The 8309-nt window shown below is 33.6% G+C and overlaps 1 long non-coding RNA gene across 1 annotated transcript; it reads left to right on the top strand.

Annotated features, from left to right (window-relative positions):
- On the top strand, positions 1 to 970 carry LOC117692524 (uncharacterized). The gene is made up of 3 exons (XR_010711558.1): positions 1 to 129; positions 228 to 459; positions 773 to 970. It is a non-coding gene; the product is annotated as an uncharacterized lncRNA (long non-coding RNA).
- The last annotated feature ends 7339 nt before the right edge of the window (positions 971 to 8309 follow it).

Raw genomic sequence — 8309 nt, 5'->3', positions numbered from 1 at the left:
ATTGGTCGCTTTTTGACGACATCATAATTCCCAAACAAAAAAATCAGAACGGCACGATGATTGTGGCAAGTCATCTAGTCTTTTTAACTGTGAAGTGGGCATACAACCGGTTAACGGAAAAGTTCATGGGTAAGACGTCTCAGATTTTTTACTAAATTATTTCGATCTTTGGATTTTTTAACACAGTCAAATATGGTAAAAAGCTACTATTTATTCGTATTTTTCAGGCCATGCACCACCAAGCATGCAACATCAACCTCCCTTTCCTCCTCCCCCTCCAGCGCCTGCACCCGGACTGATAATAAACCCTCATGACGCGGGTAGTTTGGTCGATCCCCCAAATTATCACGCTCAGCAAACGGCCTCTCGATCCTCGGTCCGACGACTACGTTTAAGCAGCGGGGACCAAATAAATGCAGGTCTAGTGTGATGCCGGGCTAGAGTTTGGAAAAGCAAAGGGTAAGTGTAAGTTTTTATTGTATTTCGGGGGGGGGGGGTGTTTGTTCATTTGTTTTCGATACAAGGTGCTGGTGACCGAGCTTGATCAAATTTTACGCAATAGGAGAGCATTTTATGCATCAGCTATGAATATAAATAATGCAGTCGTTATTTTCATGATTTTGGTCATAAAGCACTTCATCTTAATTTCTATGCAAAACTTCATTCACAATTTTCCTTTATTAAAAAAATAATCCCATTAAATGCTAAATATATGTCTTATCATTATGATTGATTCTGTTTGGAACGAAAATTCTACGTTTTTGTTGTTTAGACCTTCAACACAATGACAATGCAGTTTGGTCCTTGTATCCTGAAAGGAAACATGGCTCAATACATGAGAAGAGAAAGCAACAAATCCGTCTAGTACCACCTTATACCGTATATAAGAAGAGCGCCAAAGCTTCAGGCAAGCCTCCGTATGTTTATACGGGTGTGCAAATGCCTTGTCCTTGCTATTCACGAATTATAACCGAAAAAATGAATGGTTTATAAAATGTTTGTACAAATTTGCGTGCATTTTTTATAATGGAGCTTATTTCTGAATACAGTATCTTGTAAAGGTCATTTACATGTACCTGTAAACTTGTATACTAGTATTTTCTGGGGGGGGGGATAAAATATGATTTCAAAAACATTTAATATCTCAGTTGTTTCATGGTGAGATGACAAGGGGGTGTAATATGACACGGAATCAAAATGATTTGAACATATGTTTATTGTTTGCTAGTATGAACAAAAGGATTGGGCACGAGTTCTTCAAACTTAAAACGCCCTTAAAAGGCTTCCCTACATTGTTAAATTATTGCTGACACAAAATGATATTCATTATAAATCACATGTGTCAAAGGTCAGATATATATATATACGTTATAATGGTTGAAATTATAACAGTTTATATATATATAGCCCAAGACATAATTCCAATAGCGTTCACCAAAAGAAAAATAAGATGGTCGTGAAGTTCTAGTATGGGAAAAATTTTACAAGCTTAAAGATGGGGACTTTCTAATTTCTATGGGTATTGCGTTCCATGTATCAATGGCTGTTGCATGGTAGGAAAGATGATTTGTAAATATTAAGTGTACACTTAGGAAAGTTATAATTATGAGACTGTCTGGTAACATAATTAGATTCAAGCAAGCGATTATTAGGAAATATATGTGTAAGATGAGTAGGTACCTTATTGTGATAATTTGCATACATACGTGTATGTAATTTTCGTTTCTTCTATCTTCAGGTGTTTCCCATTCAGTTTCTTAATATAAAGTCGTGGGGTACTAACACAGTCTTAGAGAATCAAAATCTATGTAAATGTCCAATTTTGGAATAATATGGTATGAGAATTGCACATTGTCCTCTAAAACATTTAAGGATTCATTTAAGCATTCAATGCTTATATCTATATTTTCATACTGATGTCTATTTGTATGAAATATTGTGTATCGCCGCTATAAAGCAATTATTTGCACTCTTAGTCAGGGATATGAAAAACGGGCACGTAGCATCAGGGGGCCCCGGGGGGGGGTGTGGCTGGACTCCCCACTTTTTTGCGCAGCAAAGATTTCTCTTTAATTTACATACAACAAATTGAATTAACATGGAGTTGCCCCCCCCCCCCCTTTTATGGGACCATGTTGAAAATGAGGAACTAAACAGTAAAATTGAAGTTAAAGGTATACCCCCCCCCCCCTTCCCCCGGAATAGGATTTTCAGGATTTTGTAAAGTTACATTTTTTTTTTGCTTGTGAAGATTTTTTGGTTGAGTTTGCCCTCCCCCTCCCCACTTTCAAAAATGATGCTACGTGCCTGAAACGTACATGGAACAGCCATATCAACATATTATTTATTTGGCTTTCGCGACGAAAATATAGTGCCAGAAACTTAGTGGAGAAAAATTAGATTTTTTTCTTTAGGAGTAGATATATATTAATGATTGTTTTTCAAAAGTACATATCAAATTGGTTATGTAAGATTGGAAGTTGAATTTAATCTTATAAAAATAAATACACCGGCTCAAAACACGTGAAGACGTTTGTATCTGTGCTCATGGCGCATAAATTAGCAGAGTGTATTCATAGAAAATTGAACGTCGCAGATTTCCAATGCAAACATTAGGGGAAATATACACTGAATGTAAATATATAGGTGTGGTGTGGTATATATAAATAATTGAGATCGAGGGCCTTTGATGACATTGCAAGTTAACATGTAACAATATTTCGACATACTGCCAGATTTTGCGAAAAGAGGAAACAGATTTTTGACGTACGGAAAATTATTATTTTGTAAATCAAAACTTCTGTACTAATAGAAATGTAAAATGCTATTTTATATATTACAAATATTAAAAGACATAGATTCGTGTCTATGTCTTAAAGATGACAGACCTAACTGCGCAGCGCAGTTTAGTTCAGATTTTGTTAAGCAGACCCTGTGACGTCACCATGACATTGGTTATGGCCAATTCTTGACTTTTTGAAGATGGGGGAACAAGATAGCGCAATTGTCCATTTGGTTTAGTCGTAAAATGAAATATCAAATTTGATTTTTTCCAACTAAATTAACTAAAGTTTTGAATATTTTAAATGTCTTTCTTATTCAAATGGACAAGAAACACGAGGAAAATGAGTCCACTTCTTACAATCTGTGTAAATCACGAAAACCCAGAAGGCTCGATGGAGATTCGAAATTCCTAAAAAAATAATCGAAATCCCGCATTTTGAATTTTGAATCTTGAATCAACCTTCTAGGCTTTCATATTAAATAAGTAATGAAGTTTAAACAAAAAAACCCAGAAACGTTTAAAGGATTATAGTAAATATTTATATATCTAAATCTTTAAAACACATGTTAAAACGCCAAATTATTCTCAAAATTCTCCCAAAGGTATAGAGAGGCATTGTCAAGATTTGGTAAAATTTTGTTTTTCTGTTCTTTAGTCTTTACAATAAATACTTTAGTAATGCAATTCTAATAATCAACCAAATTTTGAGTGTTAGTCGCAGAGTTATTAGTCAGCCCGCGAATTGACTAATAAGTTGAGATGAAACTTTAGATGTGCCTGCGTAAATTGGAATTCTGGGAAGGAAAGAAATTCGAAGAAGTTATGTAATTTCTGAATAAAAGTTATGGTCAGTTTCTAGGTCAAATTGCGCATCGTCGTATTGGAAAACTGTCCATTGGAATCGTCTGCAGACACGACCAGGAGTCCGCATATATATCTTCCCGACTCTTAGCGAGGCTGGAGAGGAAATATATTGGCATGGCAGGGGTTTGCGACGGGACCATGACATTCGGAAAGCATAAAATCAATTTAAAACAGCATGCACAGATGATGTTGATTATAATAAGCAGGTTTTCAGCCATAAATTGTGTAAAAGTACATCGCTACACACTTGTTTCGTTCATGTACAGCCATAGAAATAAATGTACACGCGCATATTATTATTGACATGGAAACTACATTGTACATATATGCATTGTATCTTGTAATTTCGTAAATTTTGTACTCTCTTAAAATAGTAACCTTAAATCAATGTTCCACTAGCTGACTTTCTAAGCTTTTTTTTTTCTTTTCTTTTTAAAGCTAACCTTGTAAGCAATATACAGAGCTTAATTTTTTATGTTATATATAGACAAGGCTCAAATTATTTGTATATTAACATATTGTTGACATAAGTTCAATATACCGTTAAAGCTCCTTTTCAAGCAGATTTTACTCTCTGCTATTATAATATAATTTTTAACATTAATAAACAGTTTCTAACGTTTGTCACATTCAACTTGACACTGATTTGTATCCATCAATATTCTTATCTGCTACATGTCGTTGCTTATTTTGCTTTGCAAGATAACAACGACAATCCCAGTCTTATTCATTGTTCATTCTTCCTAAGAGGCCATTCGTTAATTAACTACATATGTAGCTATAGCAATCGCTAACTAACTAGCTGTAGCTATATATTTTCACATTGACTTGCTATCCTATTACCAGGTATGTTAAATGACACCTCCAAAAACCCCACTCATTGAAATAGGAGTAGATTCCACCCTTGCCTTTCCAATGAGGAACAAAGACTGTTGGCAAAACTGTTACTGAAGTGTCACTCAAGGTATTTCTGTCCACATTGTACGCAATTTATGCATTTTCTATAATAATACAGAAGTTTGATACCCCTCTTTCACTGCTACGTGTATGCATCACTCGCTTCTCAAGAGTAGACACGATCAAAGTATAATGAATCAAGAGGCAATAAAATTTCTATAATCCAAGGGCTGTCACTACATTAAACACAAACGTGTATAATATGACCGAAACATGTTCGATACCTATGGTTCATTTCTCGCAGCCCAAGCCAGGTATTGGGTTATTCACTGCCATGTTTTTTTTTGGTGCGGGTACATGTATGAAAACATCCAGCATTACAGAAAAAAAAGACACGTGAAAGCGGTTTTTTTAAAATTACAATAATCGCTGACTTCATAGATCGTGTTCGCCACTGAAGCATTATTCTGTTATTTTTTTTCCCTATTGTCCTCTGGGTAAGATGGTCTTTTGTCTTTAAGGTTATTGACAAATTATCAACACGTATTTTATGAACCATGCCACCGACTTTTATGAAAAACGATAAACAAGAAATCATAAATTTTTTATTAGTTTGACGAGATATTGACGCCTCTATTTCTTTGATACCTGCAACAAATAATTTTTTCTACCGGATCTACCTATCTCTACTGTTTCGATTTAACGAATCACAAGCAATCGCGTGTATTTGTCTTTCGTTTTAAATTCAGCGGGTTTAGGTTTAAACTTTCTTTTGTGTTTTATCCATTAAATTCAGCTCAATAGCTCTGCATCAGCTGAAAGCACATCCATTTTAAATATATTGTTGCTGTTATTGTTTTGTTCTCATACGCACCCCCTTCTGTTACATTATTTATATTTTTGATCAATGACACTTCACGTTTTATGATTTGAAAATGTTTTATTAAATGTTAAGAAATAAATTTAATGATCCTTCTGTTATTGATCGACTTATCAAAAGAAAAGTTGACCGGAAAACTTCATAAATACCCATAGCGCACTGATAGTGCGTTGAAAGTTCGGGAACAGTTCGTATCCGTTGCTAAGAGATGTTGTAAAATTGTAAAGCTTATGTGTAGGCCTACGGGAGCTCTAGTACGCTAAAGTGGACGTCTAACAAAAAAATAATAAAAACAATGAAAAATCCATTAACTTTAAAAAAAAAATCTTTTTTGTTTGAAAGACTTGTACAGTGGTAGCAACGTTATTGTTGACAAACGACACGCACGATTCTGATACACGAACGATCACGCACGATACACGAACGATCACTCTCGATACACGGACGATCACTAACTTGTTGAATCTTCACGATACACGAACAAAAACGATAAAACACGCAACCGAACGATTCTACACCATTAAACACGCAAAATCAAAATTAATTTTTAAGATTAGAATTAAGGAAACGTATTTCTTTAATTTGTATTGCTTTATGTTTGTGTGTTATTGAAAAGCGGCATGTACTTTAGTCATGCACTGTTTAGTATTTTACGAGTTAACACTTTTACACATCCATACACAAATATAATGGATTCACACACAAATTAATATTTTGTCTCCATAACAAATATTAACTTCAATCATAAGTTAAAGAAAATTACGTGTAATTGAAATGAAGATTATGCATAAACTACACGAAATTATTTACATACGATTTGACTGCTTATGTAATTTAATTCTCTTACGTACGATTTAATTATGCGTGATACAGGTAAATTTGTTACCTTGTTCCATATAATTTCGATTTTTCACATCCAATATTTTCATAATGTACAGTAAATAATTGATTTATTTCTATTTATTCTAAATTTTAAAGCGTCTAAATAAATTTTATTTCAAACAAATGTGTATACAATCTACTAGATAATAATGCGTATCTTATTTTCATTTGAAAGAAAAACGCTGGGAATAATCGTTTAGTTTAAAACGGGGAATGGGTAAGCTTAGCCGCTTTCATTCAACCTGTCGCTTTTGCTAATATGATTGAAATTATTTGTCAAGACACAATTGATGCTTGATATAGGCTGATTGTAAAATTTAGCAAAACTAACTCGACCGAACAAAGGATTAAATGAGCTATAGAAATAAAAAAAATTATTTAAGGACGAAAGAGAGAATGAATGTTAACAACTGTCAATGTTCTTATATAATAAAAAGTTTTAAATTCACATTGTTTTACAAAAACTACTTGTCTTTGCTTTAAGAATAAATCCTGGCATTTCGTAAAAAAAGTTACAAAACGAAAAAACCGCACGATCACGCACGAACACGCACGGTATTAAACGCAAACCAATTTTCCTGATACACGCACGATCCCGCACGTTACACGAACGATCACCCACGTTACACGAACGATTTAACACGATTGGCTTGTCAACAATAACGTTGTTACCACTGTACTACTATGTAGTAATGTAATATTATCTAGATCACTCTTAAAAGTTTTCTTAAAATGTGATTCTTTATTGTGTCGATCGGCCGGGAGTCTTGGCAAATACTGAGTACCTGTTTTAGTATTTGGTTTTGATTTGGAACCAAATCGCTACGTGCATTCTTTTCCTTTGAACTTATATTGCTGATTAAAAATGCAAAATGATATGTAAATTCGTTCTGCCAAAAAATAAGTCTTTTCTTAGTATTTCATTTATATCACTATTTCCCCAGGAATAACGAAGTGTTTAAAACCTTGAATCAATGTAAAGCATTGCTATACTTAGTTTATCGTTATCAACTTCAGACCTTATAATCATCTTTATTCCACTTTTCCACTACAATACAGAATTGGAGGTTTTAAGAATATATATTTTATATCATAAAGGTATCGCATAGCCCCCTAACTCCGTCACTACCCCAACTCCGTCACTTTCGGGAAACTCCTCGCCGTTTAAAATCAAGTGCGGTTATGACGTCATTTTTTGAATGTCAAAAAACTTCAATCAAATGTCAACAATTTACAACGGTTAAATTTAAGAATGTGTTCAAACATAACAAAATTACACCTTGTTCATTTTATGCAACAATAATTGCGTGAAATCAGCTAACACTTTTTCATGGGTGCACTAAAATAACGATATTTCTGACATGCGGGCCCATTCGATGATTTACGGTGTTCAGTCATTTTAAGACAGGTCAAGATGAAACATTTCACATGTAATTTATTTTTTATTAAGGTGATTAATACATTTTTTTCAGTCCGCAATAGCATTCATGCACTACACTTGATGATAACGTCAAATCGCTCATGCCGTAATTTTTGCATTATACAGGGTTACAGATATATACGGTATGTCGGTATTTAGAATATGCAACTTTTATTAAAAATGTAATGAATAAATAATGTAATCATCAATATATACATTATTGATATGATATTTTTTAAATATGTAAGGACAGAAATCAAACGGCTTCCATACATTCTGAAAAGGTCATTGTGATTGTTGTTACAAGGACCCATTTTTTAATTCTGGCGATCATTTCACTTTGATGAAATTAAATACAATTAAAATTGTATACACCGATTTTACTTATTTTAACTTGGCCTATATACAAGTTGAGTTTAAACTAAATTGTTAATGTGTCTTCATTCCCTGGCGTATCATAGGTCATGTAGGTGACGGAGTTAGGTTCATAAACTATGATAGCACGTGTGATAAACGTCGTATTCAGAGGGCTTAATTGAATAATGATGAAAATATTTTTGTTAATAATTTCATAAATTATA

Source organism: Magallana gigas, chromosome 3 (assembly GCF_963853765.1).
Source record: "Magallana gigas chromosome 3, xbMagGiga1.1, whole genome shotgun sequence".
NCBI classification, from domain to species: Eukaryota; Metazoa; Mollusca; class Bivalvia; order Ostreida; family Ostreidae; genus Magallana; species Magallana gigas.
The sequence above is the reverse complement of the archived record's forward strand: the minus strand, read 5'-3'. Positions and strand labels throughout refer to the sequence as shown.